Here is a 26,928-nt window from a genome sequence, read left to right as displayed (position 1 = left end):
CCTATTATTAATGTATTGTATTAGTGTGGCACAATTATGACAATTGGTACATCAATATTGATACATTTCTTAACTGTAGTCCATGTTTTACATTAGGAATTACTCTTTGTGTTGTACATTTCATATTTTTTTGCAAAATGTATGGCATACATCTGCCATTACAATATCTTACAAAATAGCGTCACTGCCCTAGAATTTCCTTGTGCTTCTCCTATTCATTCTTACTTCACTCCTTTCTGAGAGGGAACTCCTGGCCAATCACTCGTCTTTTCAGTTTAGCTTGTTGCACTTAGTAAGATGCATTTAAGCTTCTTCTGTGTTTTTTCATGTCAATAGCTCATATTGTTTTTATCACTGAATAATATGCTATTATATGAAAGCAGCACAGTTTTTCTATTAATCTATTGAAGAACATCTTGGTTGTTACTAAATTTTAGCAGTTACGAATAAAGCTACTGTAAACATTTGTTTCTAGGTTTTTGAGTAGACATAAATTTTTAATTCATTTGAGTAAATATCAATTGGGTATTATTGCTGTATCATATGGCGGCTTTGAAAAAACCTGCCAAACTCTATTCAAAATCATTCTACCGTTTTGTACTCCCACCAGCAATAAATGAGAGTCCCTGTTGCTCTACTTTCTCACCAGCATTTGATGTTGTCTGTGTTTTGAAATTTCACTGTTCTAAAGGCATCTAGTGGTATTTCATTATCATTTTAATTTGCAATTGGCTATTGCCATATGATGTGGAACATCTTTTCATATGCTTATTTGCCATCTGTATATTTTTCTATGGCTTGAGAAGATTATAATTAAAGTATTTTTAATGAACTCATAATTTATTAATAAGACAAGAAGCTAAATTAAATGACTAGGCAAAAGATTTAAAAATAAATATCACACAAATGATCTAAAAATAGCCAATAGATACACACAGAGATGCTTATCCTCATTAGATATCAGGGAACTACAAATTAAAATGGCAATTATGTGCCACTACACATCTAGTAGGATGACTAAAATTTAAAGGATTAATAATACCAGATGTTGGCAAGGATGTGAAGCAATTAATACTCTCACTCATTGCTGGTGTAAATATAAAATGGTACAAGAAGTTTGGAAAACAGTTGAGAGGTTCATTTTATTTAACTTTTAAGTTCAGGGGTACACGTGCAGGTTTGTTACATAGGTAAGCATGTGTCATGGGGTTTGTTGTACTGATTATTTCATCATCCAGGTATTAAACCTACTATCAATTAGTTATGTTTTCCTGATCCTCTCCTTTCTCTTGCCCTCCACCCTCTGATAGGCACCAGTGTATTATACAAGAATGATTCAACATTCAAAAATCAAAGTTACATCAACAGTGTAAAGAAGGAAAATCATGTCAATATATTTAATCAAAGCCTTTGATAAACTAGACACCTATTTGTAATAAAAACTCTCAAACTAGAAGTGACATATAATTATTTTATACATTTTAATGTGATTTGTTAATATTTTATCAAACTTTTAGCAATATTCATGATAGACATTGGTTTATAGTTTTCCTTTTGTTAAATATCTTTGCTTGGTTTGGGTGTTAGAATAACGTTAACCTTAATGAATGATTTAGAAAGTATTCCCAATGCGTCTCTCTTCTGGAAGAGATTGAAGAAAGTTGGCCTTTTTCTTAAAAGTTTGTGAGAATTCACCATTGAACCCATTTGGGCCTAGTTATTTCTGTTTTGGAGGGTTATTAATTATCAATTCAATTTCTTTAATGTATATAGCCTTTATTCATGTTATCTATTTGTTCCTATGTGAATTTTGATACATTATGTTTTTCAAAGAATTTGTCGAATTTTCCTAGGATATTAAACAAGTGGCCTTACAGTTGTTTATAGTATTTCTTTATTATCTTGTTAATGTCTGAGATCTGTAGGGATGGCCCCCCTTTCATTTCTGATATTTGAAATTTGTGTTTTCTTTCTTTTCTTTGTTATCCTAGATATAGTTTTATCAACTTGATTAATCTTTTAATGGAATTTATTTTTATGTTTTAAAATTTTCTCTATTGTTTTCTGTTTTCAGTTTTATTGACTCCTACTCTAACTTTAATTTTGCTTTGCTTACTTTCATTTAATTTGCTACTCTTTCACTAGTATCATAAAGTAGAAGATTAGGTTGTAGATTGCAGATATTTCTTCTTTTCTAATATATGCATTTGATAGTATAAATTTCCCTCAAAGCACTGCTGCATCCTACAAATTAAGTTTCATTTTCAATTTCTTTAATTTAAACTAGATTTAAATTTGTTTTGTGGCCTTGTCCTTAAATTATGTATTATTTAAAAGTGTGTCATTTGATCACCAAGTATTCTGGAATTTTTCAGGTGTCTTTCTGTTTTGAATTTCTGATTTAATTATATTATGCTATGACATCATACTTTGTTTGATCATTATTTTAAATTTGTTAAAGTACATTTTATGGCCCAAGATATGGTCTACCTTGGTGAATATTTCATGTGAGCTAGAGAAGAATGCATATACCACTGTCATTAAATTAAGTATTACATAAAGGTCAATTAGATTTAGTTAATTGATAGTGCTATTTAGTTCAACCATGTCCTTACTGATTTTTTTTACTAGCAAGGTCTGTTAATTACTAATAGATAGGTGTTTATTTCTTCTGCTATAATAGGCTAATATAAAATTATATAGTATATAATAGTATAAAAGATTATTCGGACTTCTTTTTGCAGATTTGATGAAATAATAATGTGGAATTAAGAATCTTAGGAAATTTGATCTTATTTGGAGAAAATTATATTTTCATCTATGGTGAAAATTATAGAGAGTGATGTGGACTATATTTGGGTGGATTTTGGAATTATTGCTGACTGGACTTGCTAATGAATTAGATGTGAAAGTTAAGGTAAAGAGGGAATAAAAAAGACTTTATATCCTTCTTTGAACAACTGATGTCATTACGTAAGTTAGAGAAAATTATACAAAGGATTATTTGGGAGAAAATAATGTAATTAATAGGCCTATTTAGGGCATATGTCTCAAAGGTGGCCTTCACAGCCATAAAATACTCATGTAGCAAGTGCAGGGAAAGGGGCTATAGCACTCATCACTGACTCCTGGGACTCACAATATTTAGAGAGTGAGTAAAAGTGTAAAAGCAAGAACAGGCAATTGGAAGGAATGACTAGTGTAGCAGAATAGAAACCAGAAAAAAATAATTTTAGAGAAGTCATAAGGAAAATTAAAAATGCTTCAAGAAGGTGAGTTTAATTATTTATTTGAAATGCTGTTGAAACTTTGAGTTTCATACACTGGGTTTTGGTTTATCAGGTTTGAATTTTTCTCTGTATTCTAAGATTAATTGTATCTCCCTAAAATTCATATGTTGAAACCCTAACCTTCAGTATCTCAGAAGGCAGACTTATTTGAACATAAACTATTTAAAGAAATTATGAAGTTAAAATGAAGTCTTTAAGGTGAGGCCCCAATCTAGTATGACGATGGCCTTGTAAGAAGAGGAGGAGACGTCAGGGGTGCCCATGCACAGAGGGATGGCCATGTGCAGATGCAGAAAGAGGGTGGCATCTGCAAACCATGGTGGGAAGTCTGAAGAAACCAAACCTCCTGACACCTTTCACTTATGGCCCCCAGAATTGTGAGAAAATGAATTTCTGTTATTTAAGCTAGCAAATCTGTGCTAATTGATTATGGCTAGAAAACTAATATGCATATATGTATCAATGTCAATGTAAATATCTCTTATTTATATATAATAATTGCAAGATTGTATTATTTCTACATCTAAGAAGCTGTGACAAATTAAATCAGTTGAATAACTTATTTGGGACACATAATAATGAATGTGTTAGAAGATACAGAGATCCACAAAGTTAAGTAATTGCATTTAAGAGAAATCAGATGAAGCAAATCAAATCAAACATTTGACAATATTAGATAAACACCAAAATGTACAAAGTCATTGACCATTGGACATCTGGTCATTAAAGTGGTGAAAAAGATAAAAATCAGTAAAAATAATAGTATGCTAAATCCTTTAAAAGAAAGTCAGTTAGCATTAGAATGAATAATAGAGGCATCAGGCCTTCAGATATTTTGGCAAAATAAACTTTTTTTTTTTATACTTTAAGTTTTAGGGTACATGTGCACAATGTGCAGGTTTGTTACATATGTATCCATGTGCTGTGTTGGTGTGCTGCACCCATTAACTCGTCATTTAGCATTAGGTATATCTCCTAATGCTGTCCCTCCCCCCTCCCCCCACCACACAACAGTACCCGGAGTATGATGTTCCCCTTCCTGTGTCCAAGTGTTCTCATTGTTCAATTCCCACCTATGAGTGAGAACATGCGGTGTTTGGTTTTTTGTCCTTGCGATAGTTTACTGAGAATGATGGTTTCCAGTTTCATCCATGTCCCTACAAAGGACATGAACTCATCGTTTTTTATGGCTGCATAGTATTCCATGGTGTATATGTGCCACATTTTCTTAATCCAGTCGATCGTTGTTGGACATTTGGGTTGGTTCCAAGTCTTTGCTATTGTGAATAGTGCCGCAATAAACATACGTGTGCATGTGTCTTTATAGCAGCATGATTTATAATCCTTTGGGTATATACCCAGTAATGGGATGGCTGGGTCAAATGGTATTTCTAGTTCTAGATCCCTGAGGAATTGCCACACTGACTTCCACAATGGTTGAACTAGTTTACAGTCCCACCAACAGTGTAAAAGTGTTCCTGTTTCTCCACATCCTCTCCAGCACCTGTTGTTTCCTGAGTTTTGAATGATGGCCATTCTAACTGGTATGAGATGGTATCTCATTGTGGTTTTGATTTGCATTTCTCTGATGGCCAGTGATGATGAGCCTTTTTGCATGTGTTTTTTGGCTGCATAAATGTCTTCTTTTGAGAAGTGTCTGTTCACATCCTTCGCCCACTTTTTGATGGGGTTGTTTGTTTTTTTTCTTGTAAATTTGTTTGAGTTCATTGTAGATTCTGGATATTAGCCCTTTGTTAGATGAGTAGGTTGCGAAAATGTCCTCCCATTTTGGAGGTTGCCTGTTCACTCTGATGGTAGTTTCTTTTGCTGTGCAGAAGCTCTTTAGTTTAATTAGATCCCATTTGTCAATTTTGGCTTTTGTTGCCATTGCTTTTGGTGTTTTAGACATGAAGGCCTTGCCCACGCCTATGTCCTGAATGGTATTGCCCAGGTTTTCTTGTAGGATTTTAATGGTTTTAGGTCTAACATGTAAGTCTTTGATCCATCTTGAATTAATTTTTGTATAAGGTGTAAGGAAGGGATCCAGTTTCAGCTTTCTACATATGGCTAGCCAGTTTTCCCAGCACCATTTATTAAATAAGGAATCCATTCCCCATTTCTTGTTTTTGTCAGGTTTGTCCAAGATCAGATAGTTGTAGATATGTGGCATTATTTCTGAGGGCTCTGTTCTGTTCCATTAATCTATGTCTCTGTTGTGGTGCCAGTACCATGCTGTTTTGGTTACTGTAGCCTTGTAATATAGTTTGAAGTCAGGTAGTGTGATGCCTCCAGCTTTGTTCTTTTGGCTTAGGATTGACTTGGCAATGCGGGCTATTTTTTGGTTCCATATGAACTTTAAAGTAGGTTTTTCCAATTCTGTGGAGAAAGTCATTGGTAGCTTGATGGGGATGGCATTGAATCTATAAATTACCTTGGGCAGTATGGCCAAAAATAAACATTTTGTAATCAAACTATGAAAGTTCGATCTGAAGTGAAGGAAGATTTATCTTACTAGTATTGTCAGAAACCTATGCCAAAAATTTTTAGCACCTGATTCATCATTTTGTTCATTTGACACTTTAAAAAATTGATTATAACCTAAAATGTATTAAATATAATGTAAATAGAATTTTTTAGAATTTTTGTTTTTATAGATAAATTCCCATCAAAACTTTTTTTTTTTTGAGATGGGGTCTTGCCCTGTTGCCCAGACTGGAGTGCAGTGGCACCATCATGGCTCACTGCAGCCTTGATCTGCCAAGCTCAAGAAATTATACTACCTTAACCTCCTGAGTAGTGGGGACTACACATGGATGACACCACACTGGCTAATTTTTTTAATGTTTTGTAGAGATGAGGTCTCTCACTCTGTTGCCCAGGCTGGTCTTGAACTCCTAGGCTCAAGCAAGCAATCCTCTTGCCTTGGCCTTCCAAATTGGTGCATGAGCTACCATGCCCAGCACCATTAAAATTTTTATATGACATTTGTATTTGCTTTATGAATGAATTCATTCCAGATAGCTTTTTCAAAATGATAATTCACTTTCAGTAACAAAATGTCCTACACATCTGTTTCTCTAAAGCTTCCCTCAAGACATATATAAAGTATTTGTATTTATACACTAAGGAGATAGAAATATGTGTCTATTAAGGATGCTATCAAAAGTAATTGATAAGAACATTACCTTATTTTCATTTCATATACGTTTATAACATGCCACTTACAAATTCATATATTTATTTAAATAAATATCATGAATTATAAAAGAATATTATTATTATGTCAACTATTTTGAGAATCATAGAGGCTACCTTAAAATGTTGTTAGAAAATCACTTAAATCATATTTTATATTAATAAATCTGATGCTATTTTCAGGCACAGTAGTTTTTTTGAAGCTTTTGGCCAAGTACTGTACAGCAAGGTTCAAAATATACCAATTTACATAATCCAATTAACTACTTTTCTGCTTACAAATATATTATGACTGATTTGTGTCTACATTATAATAACTGCTCTACAGAACAGGAAACAGAATTTCATAATATTGGTTATATTTCAATTGTATTTTTAAAATGTTTTAATATATAAGAATTAAGCTTTAAAATATGAGTTTTTAATGATCTAAGAAAAATAATTTTCTTACTCTTACAATTACTTTTCATCATCCATACCACTTTTAATGAACCTCAAAATGCCATTTATTCATTACACTTTTTCGCAGCCTGTAGACCAAATATTTACAAAGCACCCAATGAAATTGTGGCATATTACCAAATTATAAAAGCGCCTTAGTTTTGCAGATGTTAAAAGGTAAAAAAAGTAAGCACTAAAAGTAATACTTGTGTTATCATTTTATCCTGTTTAATATAATATCAAATGATAATATGAGAAAATATATATCCAGCATTTTAGTGAAATGTTTTATTTCTCAAAGCCTATGTTATAACATTCTTCATGAAATGATAAAAATATCTACAAAGTTACAATGGATATTATTCAAAAAATATTTGAATTTAGATAATATTCCTGGTAAGTGCTTTATAGACAGTTTGTATCTTTCACAGAGAAATCTTATTTTTGAAATATGCTTCATATTTCATGTAGGGTTTAAAGAACTTAGAATGAGTCCTTTATTAGTAATTACCTGCATTTAGCTTGTACCCCAAATGGAAAATCTAATTCTGTCAGCCTGATATTTGATTTGACTGGACTTAATAACTAATTTTTATGTTTTGTTATGCACCCTGTTGAGAGAATGACATCAACTGTTTTTTTCTGTCCTACTTACTTCCAATTTAATGAAGTAAAGTATTTCTCAAAAAAACAGAACATCTTTGAATTACACTTTTTTTCTAATTATTACAGGAATAGAATTTCTTTGAAGTTGACAGCAAGAGAATGTATTTCTGATGTTATTTTCAGTCTGGCAATTACTGAATTATTGAATTAATCTAGCTATAACTATTTGCTGAGATAAAATGAAAGAATAACAAGGAAATGGAACAAAAATAGTATTTGATCATCAATCTGCATGTCAGTAAAGCAATTTCTTTATACTCAAGACCCTTTCTTGGCATCTGTGTTGCAGTTATTACCTATTACAGAGATAAAAACACACCAAAGTTTACATCTCAGCCAGTTCCCGAGAAAAGTTAAATAAGTGTGTTTGCCTTAATGCAAACGTGTTTTTAAATTCTTTGATAAATCCACCATCTAGGAAGGTTAACTCAATGTTCTTGAATTAACTGTCCAAATTGATACACTTTTTTTATTTCTGAAGGCAGAATTCACTGCACTCCACCCTGGGCAACAGAGCGAGACTCTGTCTCAAAAGAAAAAAAAAAAAGGCAGAGCAGATGGAATGTGAACTTCTCTTCGAGATAAGTTTTTGCCAAACAAAAGCCCCTAAATATATAAAAAATTAACAAATATCTCCCCCAATTTAGCCAATGGAATAAAATTTCAGTGGAATTGAATCCCAATAGAAGTTTCCCCAAATGGATCCACTGTTATAAAAATGTCATAATAGTTTATATGCCTTCAACTATTCATAATTAAACTACCTACAAGGAAAGTTGTACAAATGCTCCTTGACTTACGGTGGGGTTAGGATCTGATAAGCCCACCCCAAGTTAAAAATATTGTAAGTTGAAATGCATTGAATACCCCAATAAATCTATCATAGTGTTGAGAAATCATGTTAAATCATTGTAAGTCAAGGATCATCTGTATTCCTATGACTCAATTTCTTCTAGTAGGCTTTCAGAGGATTCACTATTAATGTTGGTGTTGAGAAAATTAAATCAGCTGAGAAGTAATATAGATAGATAGATAGATAGATAGATAGATAGATAGATAGATAGATAGATGGTAGATAGATGATAGATGATAGAAAGATGATAGATAGATAGATAGATAGATAGATAGATAGATAGATAGATAGATAGATAGATAATACACAAATAAGCAAGCATGCAATAATAAAACAGTCATGACATATACAGGCAGTTAGCATGAATCTTAAAACCACTCATTTAAATACTATATCAGGACAGGAAAGAAGAGGAGTAACATCTGTCTGTCATATGAGCTGAAACTGCCATATGAGCTGAAGAGTCAGCAGTGGCCTTGAGATGCATAGAAATTGGAGAAAACGGCCACTTTTATCACAGCCAAAAATTGTTTTCTATTACTGCCAGATAAAAAAAACCTAAAGCAAATAAAGTCTTAAATATATGAGAATATATATTTTAACCTTAAATTCCCTTACCATCACATGATAAATATCTGTAAAAAAAAAAAATCAAAGTAATGCCTCTATTTAAAGATCTTAAAAACAGAATTTTAGCCATCAGTGAGCCTACCTGCTGAGCATACCCTAAAACTGCAGCAGAGCAAAATTGGTGGATGTATACCCCAATTGTGTAACAAGCAGCACATCTTTCTATTTTATATAAATAGTATAAAATATTTTTCTCCAGGTACCTGGTCAAGGATGGGCTCACTGCTTAATTGCTTAAACACACACACACACTCTTTGCTTAAATGACTAAATTTATTTAAGCCATCTCTATTTGCCATTTTTTAAATACTAGTCACACATATGTGTTTCTAGTAAAAGAAAATATTTCTGCTAAAAAATATATACATATAAACATAGATATTTTACTATATATACATTACGCACATAGTATAATAGAGTTCATCTCTGGAGGAGCCACCAAGACGTATCATGTGGTCCAAGAGTTGCCTTAGATAGAAAGCGTATCTCTTCAATTGTAGAAGTATCTGTGGACAAAAATTCCAGGCAAATGAATTAAGTTTTCAGTTGGAGTGACAGGACATCATAGAGAGAGTTTCTCAATTTTATTTTTAACATCAATTTATTAGATTCTTGCTGCCTCATTCATTTCAATTTTTCATACTCAGTTTCTGTAGAATGGAATTTGTGGGAGGTGGCAGTGACAAGAGCCACTTTTATCTTTCTTTTAGGAGACACAGTGTTTTCCCAGCAGAATTGGGGTGCTAGGTGTTACTGAAGACAATTAATATTAAGATTTATGTATTAGATTCACAATTATGTGTCACCATATACCCACAAAAATACCCAAAACTATAAATGTGAAAAGCACCAAGTATTTGTAAGAATGCAGAGCAACTATAATTCTTATCTATTGCTAGTAGTGATGTAAAATGCCTCAACCTTTTTTGTAAATATATGAAAATTTCTTATAAAGTTAAAAATACACTTATCCTGCTACCTAAGAATTTTGCAACTAGTTATTTATCCAACATTAAGGAAAACACTTATCCACACAGGGCTTGTACACACAAGAATGTTTATGGAAATTTGGTTCATTATAGCCAAAACCTGGACAGGACACAATTGTGAATCAAACTGTGTTAGATTTATACAAAGTAATTATACTCACCATTAAAAGGATTGAGCCACTGATTTACATAGCTTGGATGACTTTCATTTTTCTTTCTCAGTGGAAGAAAAAGCCACACACAAAGCAATACCCTGGCTCCTTCAGAGTATGGGTAGGTCGTTGAATGAGAAGTTTCATAAGGAAACATTTTTGAGTGTTTGAATATATGATGTTTTCATAGGGGTGTGGGCTGTGTGGGTTCATGTACTTGTCAAAACTTACCAAGCTGTACGCACAGATTTGTGATTCTCACTCTACGTACATTTTGCCTAAAATGAACAACTTTACATAAAAATTATCCAGGCTTAAACTATTTTTTCCCTTCACTCTATTCAACAGTTAAAGAGCGCCAAAAGCAAAAAATGGAGTTATTCTGAACTAGGGTTTGTCAGAGGGAACAAAAGAAAGATGTTAAAATTATTAGAAAGAGCAGAGTTAAAATGAAAGGCCAATGTGGGGGTTGACAGTAAAGGGGCAAAGACTGAACACTGGAAGGAAATCAATGGGTAGATGTAGAGAGGCCAAGTGTGGTCAGAGAAAAGGTTTGGAGATAATAGCCAAGGAAACATGCTAGATTCATAGGAAATTGTAGTCAGAGAGTTCAAATAATTCAACCATTTGAGGTTTGACAGGCCCCGGGGTTTGAGGATGTGAGTGATAAACTGACTCACAGTGGCATATGAGTTTCCCAGGGCTGCTATCACCAAGTATCCTAAACTGGATGACTTGGAAGAGCAAAAATTGTTTCTCATGGCGTTGGCAGTTACAAGCCCAAAATTAATGTGTTACCTGAGCCTTCCTCCCTCTGTAGGTGCCAGAGAAGGATCTGTCTCTGGCCTCTCTCCTAGATTCCAGGAGCGTCAGACACCCCTTGATGTGTAGATGGTATTTCCCGGTGTCTTCACATGATCTTCCCTCTGTGGATGGCACTTTCCCTTCACATGCCATTCTTTTCGTGTGCATGTGTCTGTCTTTAAATTTTCTATTTTTATAAATACACAGTCATATTGTATTGGGAGCCACACAAATGACCTCATCTTAACTCATTACATCCTGCTATGACCCTATTGCCAAATAAAGCTACATTCTTGGGTACTGAGTTTAGGACTTCAACATATGAACTTAGGGAGGATAGAATTCAACATACAGCACATGGCTACAGGAAGCAGGTTATTAAAGGAATTGGGAAGTTAGAAGAAGTGATGGATGCTGAGAATGATGAGGGAGAAAAATAACATAATACGACATGAGTCAGAGGACAAGGCTAAAGGAGCAAGGATCTAGATGTGGCATGGGAAACAAAATCAGTTGCCACTGAGGAGAGGAGGTGTGCGAAAAAGAGCAATGATTTTTGAGGGAAGCCAAATCGGCCTTATGTGCAGACAGAGAATGCAGAACTGGGTTGTGGTGAAAGGTGGCCCAGTGGATAGGCTAAGTGGAACAAGAGGGATCATACAGAGGAGGATCTCAATGTGAGTGCAAGTGAGCCAGCCAGCCTGTTAATGCAGGAAGGCTTAAGTGTTGCCTGTGAACTGGACAATTCCTCACTCATTGTCTTCACCTTATTTACTTAAAATGACATTACACTTTATGTCTTTTGTTGCTTAGGAGGGAAAGGCCAAACTCTTTTCCCCGAAGGGCTTTGCAGTAGCTGCTTTCTTTGTTTAAAACATGATATTTGCATGACTGGGGCATTAATGTCATCCATCTCTCAGCTTAAATGTCACCAGCTTAGAGAAGCCTCCCTGCCAAAGCAATACAAAATGACTACCTGGCCAATATCTATCACATCACACCTTACTTTAACTATGTGCATGGAAGGCATCACTATCTGACAAATTTCTAACATGTTTATATTGTGTATGTTTTACCACATAATAATGTAAGCTTGCAATGAATAGGAACCTTAACTCTTGATTATTTCTGTGTTCCCAGCAACTAGAGCAGTGACTGGCACAGGGAAGGACTTAAGAAATATTTATTGAGTGAAACGTGATGTCTGTCGGTTCATCCTCATGCTCTCAGCATGTAGCACAGACCATGCCATATCAGACGTGCTCAATAAATAATTGTGAATGCATTAATAAATAAATAGATAAATGACCAAATGTAATAGCCTTTTCAATAATTACCAGAGATGACACATATTGAGGTGACACATGATAACATTTTCCAGCCGGAAGCTGACAGAATGAATTACTTCCTCCAAAATTCTGGAAGATATAGCAAGTGTGGTAGGCTGAATAATGGCTCCAGGATATGTTCAGTCCTAATCTTCAGAACCTGGTAACAGGTAACCCTGCATCGTAAAATGTATTTAGCAAATGTAATTAAGTTAAGCATCTTTAGATGGGGAAATTTTCCTGGGTTATCTGGTGAGCCCAATGTAATCACCAGGGTTTTTATAAAAGGGAGGCAGGAGGATTAGAGTTAGACAGAAGGTTAAGTGATGACTGAGGCAGAAGGAAGCAAGTCAGAGAGAAATGTACCTATAACATGCTGGTGGCTTTGAAGATGGAGGAAGAGTCCCAAGCCAAGGAATGTAGAAAGGCTATAGAGGTTGTAAACAGCAGGGAAAGAAATTCTCCTTTAGAAACATTCTCCTCTAAAATCTCCCCTGATATATCCAGCAGGAATGCTGTGCTGTGTACCCATTTTAAATTCCTGATCTCCAGTACCCTGAGAGAATCAGTGTGTGTGTATTTTAAACCACTCAGTTTGTTATAATTTGTTATAGCAGCGATAGGAAACAGACGCAGTGGGTGAGGGGCAAGGTAGAAAGTTTGATTGCATAGATTTATTGAACTTTAGGAGGGAATCCTTGGATGGTAAATTTGTTTTGCCACATTATATTTATAGTAAAGTTACTATATTGTAATATATAACTGATTATATACCCACGTATATATATGTATTTTATATTGTTTTTCTACATGATACTAATTCATAGAATAAAATAAAACTACTATTACTTAATTCCAGTGTATATGTATGTGAACTGATATTTCAAAAGCCAGAAATGATTTTGTCCCTTAGCTTTATTAGAAACACAATTGCCCTCTTTATCCACGATTCTTTATACTTATCTTTTGCAAAACCAATAATCCTATAAATGGGGCACATTAATGCTGCCTCACAATAGATTAAATTTAAGTCAATAAATAGCAATATAAAGCAATATTTTACAACTCAGAGAAATATTTCAGATGCTTACTACCTAAATGATGATTCATGGATCAGCAACATCAACAGCACCTGGGCACTTATTGGAAATACAGACGCTTACTCTATTCCAACCCTGTGGAATCAGAATTTACGTTTTAATAACATCCCAGGTAATTTGTGTGCACAATAAAATTTGAAAAACACTGGTTTCTTTCATCCAATCAAATTTTGTTTTGTGAATAAGAGCTTTCCAATAAAATAAAAACCAGCGTTAGGACAAGAATTTGAATCTCACACTTTGAGATCTTTCTGCTAGTTTTTTTTTCTTTTCTATAGACTAATAACTACTACCACCAACTACTAGTTTTGACTGAACATTTTCCCTTTAATTGTGATCACCGCTTTAGTGCTGAGTGCAGGGGCGTGGGGCAGGGAGAGGGTGGGTGTGTCATACAGGCTGTTCTTTATGTGAGTATCACATGTGTCATCTTCCTAGCAGATCAGCAATTTCAGTTCCTCACTTCTGGGAGTAATTGACAATAACACTGGGTTTGGAAGAATCATAAAGTATTAATTCATTCTCTTTATTTTATAGTGGTAGAGAAAATGACCATAGTAGAAGGAAAATGAGTCCATGAAGTGCATAAAGTTGAAGAAGTCAAAAGGTCCTGAATATTAACAAGATATTCAACCTAAAAATATACCTATGTAAAAAATGAGAAAACATGACACAAAGAGCTTATTTATTTAACTGTAAATTAAATTACATTTCAACTGCATTGAGTTGTAAATTAAATTATACTTGTTTTTCTACTAATTTTGCTGATTTTTAAAAATATCACAGAGGCACTGATTAAATTGTCTTGCAAAATATTACGTAAAACTCCCAAATATTTTATTTACAGTAAATGTCTTATATTCTGAAAAGAATTATCTGATAAAATTGTCAATCTAAATAGCTTCCTCTGCTATACTTATTATAATGAATCAACTGGTGACAGAGATACCACAGAATTTAAAATCAGAACTCAATGAAAAATAAAAAAATTAAAATTAAAATAAACATTAATAACAGATTTATAAGAAGGAATCATTTTACTATAATTATCTTCTTTTCCCCTTTTTAATATACTGTCAAATTATATTGTTTATACCTTTCCTAGAGAATATAATTTATTTATTTTAAACAACCTAAAATTTAATCTTATTTAAGATATTATAATCCACTGGTATTGTAAATTCTTTGGAAATTTTAAAAGAATAAGCACTCATTTTTTTTAGTTTATATTGACCACAGTGAAATGTGTTTTTACTCTACAGTTTCTCTCCTAACCTGTCAAATCTGTCACTTAAATATATACTACACACACTGTCAATCCTTAAGGACCAAAATGAAACTAATCAGAAATCAACATGGCACATGGATACATATGTAACAAACCTGCACATTGTGCACATGTACCCTAAAACCCTAAAGTATAATTTAAAAAAATAAATAAATAAAACTGTTAAAAAAAAAAAAAAAAGAAATTTTTAAGATATAAACACATTCAGGATATATCATTATTTTCTTCCTTGCTTAAGAGATTGAGAGAAAAGCCATTACATGTAAAATTGGAATAATAATGAGATGCATCACCAGTTGTCAAATATGTTTTTGCCCATAAAATAAAACCAAAACAAAATTGACTAGATAATTAGGAGAACTTGATTTTTCTACATTTTAGCCTGACAAATGAAAAAAAGTCATTTAAAATTCACAGCTACATGAAAGTAGACCAACATGTTAAGCAGTATTAATATAGATAGGAAATAGATTACTAATAGATGATTAATAGTCTTGTGTAAGAGTCACGTAAACAGATAGATGACTGGCAGTTACAAAAAAGTCAGAAAATATATTACTAATTTGAATAAAATTGTTGTATGGGTTATAAGACATATGAAAAATAGTGATAAACCCCCGAAGTTCAGGTGCAGTGAGGGAAACAGGCCATGGCTTCATTACTTGCTAGCTGTGTAAATATACTAACATCATTGAACTTCCAAAAGCCTTTGTTTTCTTCCCTGTGGAAAGCTATAATTATATTAGTTCACCACCCAGGGGTAAAATTGAATGAATCTATTAATATTTAAACAATATTGCATTGATCCAAGTATAGACATCATGGGAAAATAATGAGAGCAAATTTGAGTAATTTCTTGATTTCTCAAATTCTAACTGCATAAATATAACAAGGTTATCAGCATTACATATGTGTAAAATATGCACAGGTCTATATTTAATTCAAAGGTAGCACAACTGAAACATCAAATTAATGAATTAGTCAGCCTATCATATTTTTGTATTGAATTTTTAATTCAAGCATAGACCATTTTCAGGCCTTGCCAAGAATGATTCATCTAAAATGACAAATGTCACTTCTTAGAATCAATCTTATAATGCAAATTTAATAGATCCTAACGATGACATAATTTCTTTTCATATACCCATAATAATTATTAAGGTAAAAATATTAATGTTTTCATTGAAAATGAGAGTAGAAAATTAAGCTTTCCTATTTTGATAATGATTCATCTTATAATAAATCTTCTAGAGAAAACAGATCCTCACAGGTGGGCAGGCGTCTTGATTCTGATGCTTCTGAAGAGAGAAGTAAGACATTATCATCCCCTTCATTTTGTCTCTTTTCATAGGTATGGCACTTACATCTGACTGAAGGCAAGATTTCATTTTTGTTATGTTTGTTATTTTTTTTCTGTTTGAGGAAGCACTAAATAAACACGCAAAACACTAAGGGAATGTTAAGGAAGCAGAGCTCATCTGTCTCCAATCCCATCTGAGAGTCTGGATTTTAGTCTTCACGGAGAAAGGACAAAAAACAGGCTAAAGGAGGCATGTTGAGTGTGAGACTGAAAAAAATGTAGTGCCACTGATAAAATACAAATATGATTGGGAAAGAGGGTCAACTATCACACAGACCTTCAAGTAGAAGCAAACAGATATCCTCAGGAAGTTCACAGGCAAAGACTTCTATATCCAGACAAGAAGAACGACCACAGGACCCTACAGGGGAGCTTTGTTATATGGGCCTCCATGTCCATGCTGTAGGAAGGGACTTCCCCTAAGGGGTCTACTGGTACAGCCCTTCGGTGTCCATACAGTAATATGAACAAGGCTGCTCCTGCCTATATGTAAAATACTACCTTTATTCACCTCCTACTTCCATGCAACAAATTACCACAAACAAAGCGCCTTAAGCAGCATACCTCTATAGTCTCGCAGTTTCTATGAATCGGGAGTTGGGCATGGTCTGGCTGAATTTTCTGTTTCAGGGTCTCCCCAGGCTGCAACTCAGGTGCCAGTTGATACTGTGCTCTCATGAGAGTCTAGACTGTTAAAGATCCATTTCCAAACTCCTGCAGGCTGTTGATGGAATTCACTGAGATTTCCGTTTTTGTTCTGGCTGTCAGCCAGAAGGTGTCCTTAGGTCCTAATCTGCTTCCAGTGTCCTACCATGTGTCCCATACATAGCTATGGCTATGGCTGTTTGCTTCTTCAAGTCCAGAAGGAGAATCTTTCTAACCACTCCCTCTTTTTTTATTTTTATTTTACTTTAAGTTCTGGGATACATGTGGTGAACATGCAGGTTTGTTACACAGGCATACATGTGCCATGGTGGTTTGCTGCACCCATCAACCCGTCATGTCGGTTTTAAGCTCCACATGCATTAGGTATTTGTCCTAGTGCTTTCTCTCCCCTTGCCCCCCGGCACCCCGCTACAGGGACAGGTGTGTGATGTTCTCCTCCTTGAGTTCATGTGTTCTCACTGCTCAGCTCCCACTTATGAGTGAGAACATGCAGTGTTTGGTTTTCTGTTCCTGTGTTAGTTTGCTGACAATGATGGTTCCCAGCTTCATCCATGTCCCTGCAAAAGACATGAACTCAATCTTTTTTATGGCTGCACAGTATTCCATGGTGTATATGTGCCACCTTTTCTTTATCCAGTCTGTCACTGATGAGCATTTGGGTTGCTTCCAAGTCTTTGCTATTGTAAATAATGCTGCAGTATGTGCATGTGTCTTTATGGAATGATTTATATAGTGTACATGTGTCTTTATAGAATGATTTATATAGTGTACATGTGTCTTTATAGAAGAATGATTTATAATCCTTTGGGTATATACCCAGTAATGGGATTGCTGCTAACCCAGTCCCTCTTTTTAAGAGCTTAAACCTGATGAAGTGAAGCCCACACAGAATATTCTCCCTTTTGATAACTTGAAATCAACTGACATTGTGTTTTAGTTATGTTTTTATATGCTTTTACCCTTTTCATATTCTACAGACTATAATCAAACCAGATTCCATCCACACTTAAAAGGGAATATACAAAAGTCCAATTCTTTGGAGAACAGTTTAGGCTGTGTCCACTGTATTTTTCACAGATACAGACATTTCCTAAAAAAGATGGGAGTGTGAAACTGGGGAGAAGTAGACTGATATTTCTAGGATATTTCTAAGACTGATGAGTTATATCAGACTGAATCCAGATGGAGAAGCTCCGAACACCACAATCAACTTGGGGAAATAGATATGTGTGTCTCTGTGTGTCTGTGTGTGTGTGTGTGTGTGTGTGTGTGTGTCTGTGTGAACATATCATATTAGTACTGAAGTTGCATATATGTATAGTTTGAAATATCAATTTCTTTAGGCATTTTTACAATTTGGGGAACCAGACCCCTTTGTTTAATCATTCCTGAATTACTTTCAGATGTAAGAATCAACTTCTATTTTTCTCACTTAACAGAACTATTGTTTTTAACAAGATAAGGTACTTTACATTGAGACAAATGGCTTTGGTGTCTCCAGAGGACCAAACCTTCTGCCAGTGATTGCAGAGGCCACCCTCCAGGGTGGTGTTTTATTTTTCGCTCCATAAGCTTGTAGCAAGTACGAACCACTGATAATTTCTGAATACATGTGAGCACTCTAAGGTTCTTGTAATTATTTGGGTTGAAAACTTTCAAGAAGGTATCTAGTGAAAAATATTTAAGTTGGAAACATCAGGACTCAATATTGACCTAAATGTAAATTAAAGGTTGAGAAATTCTTGAATATACAATGTTATAAATGACGGTTGATAGCCAAATGTGATATTAAGCAGCATATAAAAATTGATTTTTAAATTATCATAAAAGGCCCCATATACTAGTAATTCTCATTTAGCTATCTTTTGTCTTCTTTATTCATGAATAGAACCGGCAAGATTATTCAGAAAAAAAATCAATTTACAGGATTTGCAACCTTTTCAACTAAGGTTTTATGTGATGGCTACAGAATAAAATGTAGGGCCTATCTCTTTATTTCATCTGCGTATGCTTAGAAGCTGAGCATGTCGAGATGTCTTAAATGCAGTTCGTGAAGTAAAGTTTATACTATGTCTTCTGTTTCACAACAAATTACACTACTGCGATCTCAGCATGCCTTAAGATTGTGGCCATGTAGGGTAAGAATGAGATACCTAGTCTTCTCATTTTATGGATGGGAAAATTGTGATCCAGGTAATCTATACATAGAAGTGTAATTTATGAACCCAACTAAGGCCAGGGCTTGTAGTTGTGCCTGCACGATTGCTGAAAACTGAAAATAATTTACTTTTATAAATTAGGTGAGAAAGCAGTGAGCCAGAAGGACCAAATTATTTACCAATGCTTAAAATCTAATTGGTAGTTTTAAAATGCCTAGAATATATGTACGATGATTTCATTCCCTATTCATTTTCTATAGCTATGTTTTTCGTATCATTCTGTGTAGTATCATTCTCCTAGTGGATGAGGATCAGGGTATACATAATGAATATTTCAAATAACCTCCAACAATCTTTGACATTCTAGGTATTCAATAGGTAATTATTGAAAAGATGAATGAATGAGAAGAAAATCACTTAGCCTGTAAGTTAATGATATAACATAACCAACAAAACAGACAAAAAAGTTTCATTTGAGTTATTAAATTTACTTGTACTAAGGAAAATCAGGCAAAATAAAGAGGAGGGAATTGTCTTTTGGCTGAATACTAATCTATGCCTATGTCAGATAAAATTCCCAAAGGCCCTGCATAAAACAACTTCCAGGGAAAGTAATGCTACTACTGAACACTTTCACAGACTCACGTATCTCTAGGAAATGTTGAGTTATAATGAGCTAGAGTGGAGAAACTGCATTCTGTACACATAACATTTAGAAGAGACACCAGAAGTGTCATTTCTTAGCACTATTCAACTATTCCTTGAATAAACTAGACTCACTCCAACAAACTTCATAAACAAATCTCAAGATAATTATGCTCAGTGGAAAGATCTTATCTTTTGGATAAAACATACTTCCACATTCTTGAAAAGAACCCAAGGGAAAATTGTAAAAACTCACTGACCATTCATAATATCTAACAAATGATAAAAATTTAGATATGGAAAGAAGCTGCCAAATGTGAGACATAAGCAGAAAAAATATATTCAATAGCATTATATCAAGAAATGGCAGAAATACTGGAAATAGTATATAAGGACTTGAAAATATGTGTTATAATATGTATTAATACAAGGATTTAAAGCAAAACATAAAGATGATGAAGATTGGCATGGCTACTATCATTTAAAAGGAAATAAATGGAACTTTTAGAATTAAAATATAGTACATAAAAATACAAAACATCGCGAGATAAACCTAAACAAAGATTGCAGAAGAAAGTATTAGTAAACTTGAGAATATAACAAAACTAAAGTGGAGATAAAAGAGAGTGAAAACAATTAACAAAGCCTCATTAACATGCACAATAATATAAAATAATCTAGCATATACATACTAGAGTCCTAGATGGAGAAGAGAGAAAAAAAGGCAGAACAATATGCAATACCTCATAAAAGTCAATGCAGAGTCTAGTTAGGGCCAAGTGGAAAAGTGTATAGGCAGGCAGTTCTTAGGTTAACCCATGCAGTAATGCCATTGATGCCATTGATGAAGTGGGGCAAATTGATACTATGGCAGCAATAGAAATTACAGTCTAATTTTTCACACAGAAGCTGTTTTATTATTATTATTATTATTATTATTATACTTTAGGTTTTAGGGTACATGTGCACAATGTGCAGGTTTGTTACATATGTATCCATGTGCCATGTTGGTGTGCTGCACCCATTAACTTGTCATTTAGCATTAGGTATATCTCCTAATGCTGTCCCTCCCCCCTCCCCCCACCTCACAACAGGCCCCGGAGTGTGATGTTCCCCTTCATGTGTCCATGAGTTCTCATTGTTCAGTTCCTACCTATGAGTGAGAAAATGTGGTGTTTGGTTTTTTGTCCTTGTGATAGTTTACTGAGAATGATGGTTTCCAGTTTCATCCATGTCCCTACAAAGGACATGGACTCATCATTTTTTTTTTTTTTTTCTTTTTTTTTTTTGAGACGGAGTCTCGTTCTGTTGCCCAGGCTGGAGCTGGGACTACAGGCGCCCGCCACCACGCCCGGCTAATTTTTTGTATTTTTAGTAGAGACGGGGTTTCACCGTGGTCTCGATCTCCTGACCTCGTGATCCGCCCGCCTCGGCCTCCCAAAGTGCTGGGATTACAAGCGTGAGCCACCGCGCCCGGCCGGACTCATCATTTTTTATGGCTGCATAGTATTCCATGGTGTATATGTGCCACATTTTCTTAATCCAGTCTATCGTTGTTGGACATTTGGGCTGGTTCCAAGTCTTTGCTATTGTGAATAGTGCCACAATAAACATACATGTGCATATGTCTTTATAGCAGCATGATTTATAATCCTTTGGGTATATACCCAGTAATGGGATGGCTGGGTCGAATGGTATTTCTAGTTCTAGATCCCTGAGGAATCACCACACTGACTTCCACAATGGTTGAACTAGTTTACAGTCCCACCAACGATGTAAAAGTGTTCCTATTTCTCCACAACCTCTCCAGCACCTGTTGTTTCCTGACTTTTGAATGATGGCCATTCTAACTGGTGTGAGATGGTATCTCATTGTGGTTTTGATTTGCATTTCTCTGATGACCAGTGATGATGAGCATTTTTTCATGTGTTTTTTGGCTGCATAAATTTCTTCTTTTGAGAAGTGTCTGTTCATGTCCTTTGCCCACTTTTTGATGGGGTTGTTTGTTTTTTTCTTGTAAATTTGTTTGAGTTCATTGTAGATTCTGTATATTAGCCCTTTGTCAGATGAGTAGGTTGTGAAAATGTTCTCCCATTTTGTAGGTTGCCTGTTCACTCTGATTGTAGTTTCTTTTGCTATGCAGAAGCTGTTATTAAATTCTTTTTGATCAAAAGCTGATCTAGGTGTTCAGTACTGACTATCCTCAACTGTTAGAAGTATGTTCTAGGTGGATTTTTAGAATGCCTTATTCCAGAAAAAGGATGAGGGCAAGGAAACTTGTTAGGGGACATCTACTATTGGAAGGTAGGTTTAAAAAGTTTTATTAAGGTAGACTAGAATTTTAACCACTGAGGAAATAAGGGGAGAGAAGAATTCATATTACATTTGACATTTTGAAACATCAGAGAAAGACTAATTCAAAACAATAATGGGACAAGAGGTTAGAAATATCAAGAAAATACATTTCTGGGTTAAACCTTGTGAGGTCAGTATTATAAATTTAGATTTGGGAATTATTTTAAAGATCTTCATTTTTCTCCCCTAATGGCTAAAACTGTACCAGGTACTTAGTAAATTTCCAGGAAAAGTTTTCATTTCATCTATTGATTAATATGATTTATGTATAAGATTTGGAGAACAGCTACAATATTTTGCATGGTGAGTGAGAGAAGAGGGGAATCCTTAGATATTTGGAAAGACTTACATCATTTACTTAGATGAACAAAGCCATAAACTAAAAATCGGAGATGAGGATGTGCTGTAAGTGTGGTTGTAGGATAGAATTTTGCAGAAGATACTTTGTATATTATCAAAAATATACCAGTTAAAGGTTAATAGGAAGAAGCTTTTGTTAAGGAGTTTGAACATGTGAACTTGCACTAATGAAGACATAGCAAACTGGTTGTTTACTGAGGAAAAGGTAAGATGCAATATTTTTATCTAGGTCGCAAAACAATGAGAATAAAACTGATTTGAGGTAATATCTCACAATAAACTTAAAATACAGCCAACGGGAATTTTTCAAATGTTAATGCTTCTAGTGCATAATATAGCAGTCTGTAGCCATGAAGTATGCACTGTTGAAAACCATCTAATCATGTAATATTAAAAGCATTGATTAGGAGGAATTAAGCAATTGTGGAAAATCTATGGAACCGTTAACATTTCAAAGTACTAAGTAGCACTGTAGTATTTTTAATACAATGCCTCAGGCAGCCTTTCCATTGCAAAATGTATGCAGTGTACGACCTGTGGCACTGCTACTATCTACTGTCAAGGTTAATTCATCCAGATCAATCTTGGGCATACAGTAATTGTTTCCAGTCTAGTTACAAAAATAGTACAACCAAAATCAACCGTGTTTCATATCAGTCACATTGAGAATATTTATTTTATATTGCTATTTACAGCAATTTCATATTTTAATTTTATTGCTCTATCGGTAAATAATAAGGATTTCTAAATATTTGTTTTATCCCCCTAAAAAACTTACAAAATTCTAATTGTTTTCTATAATAGTGGAAAAATTTTGCTAGTGATGCAATTGCCCTATTCAACTCATTTGCACTTTTTAAAACAATCATTGCTGATTATATACCTAGTAAAAGTCATATGTGTACAGATATGTACACACACACATTGTATGTTTTACATATATGTGCACAATTCATAGCAGAAATTTATCAAAAGAGGTAAATAACTTTTTAAATCAAAATCATAAAAATGCCATTAGAAAGTTATTGGTCAGTAATTCAGGAGCTTTATATTGACCATGTCCTCTCCTTAAATATGGAAGAAGACTTAAAAATAATATAGGTATTTTTATAGTTAGTTAATAAATATATCCTGGTGAATGTGTTCACAGATGACTGTGTTTGGATATTTATCATTCATAGAACAATTATTACATGCATAATATGTCACAGATCTTTAGAAAGTGATCAATTTATTTTCTAAACCTAATTGTGACTTTCAAATAACTATTTTATGATTTAGTTTAAATATAAAATTATTAATGCATCCTTTTAAAAGAAGTTATCTAATGTGAAAGAGAAAGAATAGCAATTGATATTGCCAATGTATTTGAGTGTTAATTCATCCTAAACTCATACCAGGGAAATATAATTATATAGTAACATGGGAAAAAGGAAGAAAGTAAATTCAAATGATAAAATGTAGCAATCCATTCAGCAGATACAGATTCACCAGTAAATATTTAGGTTCGTTCTGGCTTATGTAGAACCTGGAGGCTACCACTATAATTCTCTGTTTAATGAATTCAAAAAAGAGAATTCAAAAACAATTCAAAATCTGAGAATTCAAAATCAAGAAGCACATGATAGTGGCTACATTTTTACTAATACCTTGCTTTTACTTTTTTTTAATATTTATATAATTCGAGGAAAGGCCTGTTTGAAACAGTCATTGGATACTGTATCAACATGCATCTGCAAGATTATGGTTATCAAAGCCATACATTTGGACAACAAATATGAAGCAAGTGTTAAACAAAACCAACATTTAGTTAAACTGGGTAGCAATTTAGTTTGGAAGTTATCTACCAACTATGAGAACAACTTAATTGCTTGAAAGAGTTCAAAGTTTGGGATAAGGTGAGTAGAATTAATTTGGCCCATTAATATTAGTAAATATTTGATTGGCATTTTAAATTCTACTTTTGAGGATTTCACTTTAATGTATTATGCCTTTAAGAGAATTGCTTAGGTTGAGTGCAGATTTTCATGTATCAGCTAACAAATAGTAAGCTATCACATTGTAACATACATTCTAGCCAATGGTTCATTTGTGGTGTTATGACAATTTATGTTATATAATACTTGATCAGTTATTCAATGTACTATTTAATTTTACATTTTTCTTTCATGCAAATGAAGAACTAGAAAAAAAAATCCCTAACATTAATAATAAGAGGTCTACAGTTTCTGTTCTTAAAGCCATTAAAATAATCTAGAAATAACTAGATTTTCCCAATGCAGTGGAATTTTAACCTCAATAAAATAGTCACTGACCTTTAAGCATAGTCCTTGTATGACCCATTATGAAATAAAAGTGTAAAATTAAAAATACATAACAATGCTAGACTATATTGTTAAAAGTTGCCAAAAAGTTGAAATATGAATGATTTCATAAAATATTTCATTCTTGGAAGCTAGATTCTCCTCATAATTCTAATGTCTGTTACATGAATTTGGTAATTTGATTAGTTTGTATATATTCACAAACCTATTATGTATTAAAGAAGGAATTTTGATTTTTTGCTTAATCAAATATGATTTAGTCATTTATACTTATAACATTTTGTTTTCTATTTTTAAAAGTAAACTTGTTAATAATGTGATTTATGTTCACCTTCACTTTTAGAAGAAGGAATAGAAATAGTAAATGAAGGTTAGTAATTCAAATAATGCCTCCAAAGTTAATTAGGATGTTTTACTGGCAACATTGCCATTGGTTGCCAGGATTTGGACAATTGTCTTTGTTTAACTGCAATGACATTTTCAATACAGGAGATTTTCTGGGTAGGAAAACAACTATGAGTCTCTTTGGGTGTCTTAAACAGTTACATTTGCATGTATCCATATGTCCACACCAAATTATCCTCAAGACTCATATTTAGTAATTGTAAATGCTACTGATGGCTTACAAATTACAAGCTTAAAATACAAAATGAAAACAAATAATGTAAGATTCCAGTTTTCTGATGATATTTCTTTCATATGCAGTAAACACTTTTACCACTTAGACAGCATGAAGTATAAAAAAGGGCCAATGTCAAAACTTAATGTTTAAGTATTTCTACCATTTAACATTTAAAGAAACTATACATTGTGAATGATCCAATATTAATGGTAAAACATCATATATATATGTTCAGTTATTAAACTCTAAAATGCTGACATTATAAAAAGACAATTGTGTCAAATGCAGCCTCTAAAGGAATAAAGAAAATTTGGAGTACCTTATTCTTGCCTTCAAATTTATATGCTATATTCTTTTTTTTATTATTATTATACTTTAAGTTTTAGGGTACATGTGCACAATGCGCAGGTTAGTTACATATGTATCCATGTGCCATGTTGGTGTGCTGCACCAATTAACTCGTCATTTAGCATTAGGTATATCTCCTAATGATGTCCCTCCCCGCTCCACCCACCCCACAACAGTCCCTGGAGTGTGATGTTCCCCTTCCTGTGTCCATGTGTTCTCATTGTTCAGTTCCCACCTATGAGTGAGAACATGCGGTGTTTGGTTTTTTGTCCTTGCGATAGTTTACTGAGAATGATGGTTTCCAGTTTCATCCATGTACCTACAAAGGACATGAACTCATCATTTTTTATGGCTGCACAGTATTCCATGGTGTATATGTACCATATTTTCTTAATCCAATCTATCGTTGTTGGACATTTGGGTTGGTTCCAAGTCTTTGCTATTGTGAATAGTGCCGCAATAAACATACGTGTGCATGTGTCTTTATAGCAGCATGATTTATAATCCTTTGGGTATATACCCAGTAATGGGATGGCTGGGTCGAATGGTATTTCTAGTTCTAGATCCCTGAGGAATCACCACACTGACTTCCACAATGGTTGAACTAGTTTACAGTCCCACCAACGATGTAAAAGTGTTCCTATTTCTCCACAACCTCTCCAGCACCTGTTGTTTCCTGACTTTTGAATGATGGCCATTCTAACTGGTGTGAGATGGTATCTCATTGTGGTTTTGATTTGCATTTCTCTGATGACCAGTGATGATGAGCATTTTTTCATGTGTTTTTTGGCTGCATAAATTTCTTCTTTTGAGAAGTGTCTGTTCATGTCCTTTGCCCACTTTTTGATGGGGTTGTTTGTTTTTTTCTTGTAAATTTGTTTGAGTTCATTGTAGATTCTGTATATTAGCCCTTTGTCAGATGAGTAGGTTGTGAAAATGTTCTCCCATTTTGTAGGTTGCCTGTTCACTCTGATTGTAGTTTCTTTTGCTATGCAGAAGCTGTTATTAAATTCTTTTTGATCAAAAGCTGATCTAGGTGTTCAGTACTGACTATCCTCAACTGTTAGAAGTATGTTCTAGGTGGATTTTTAGAATGCCTTATTCCAGAAAAAGGATGAGGGCAAGGAAACTTGTTAGGGGACATCTACTATTGGAAGGTAGGTTTAAAAAGTTTTATTAAGGTAGACTAGAATTTTAACCACTGAGGAAATAAGGGGAGAGAAGAATTCATATTACATTTGACATTTTGAAACATCAGAGAAAGACTAATTCAAAACAATAATGGGACAAGAGGTTAGAAATATCAAGAAAATACATTTCTGGGTTAAACCTTGTGAGGTCAGTATTATAAAT

This window comes from Symphalangus syndactylus, chromosome 4 (assembly GCF_028878055.3).
Source record: "Symphalangus syndactylus isolate Jambi chromosome 4, NHGRI_mSymSyn1-v2.1_pri, whole genome shotgun sequence".
In the NCBI taxonomy this organism is placed as follows: domain Eukaryota; kingdom Metazoa; phylum Chordata; class Mammalia; order Primates; family Hylobatidae; genus Symphalangus; species Symphalangus syndactylus.
Note: the sequence above shows the minus strand (reverse complement) of the source record.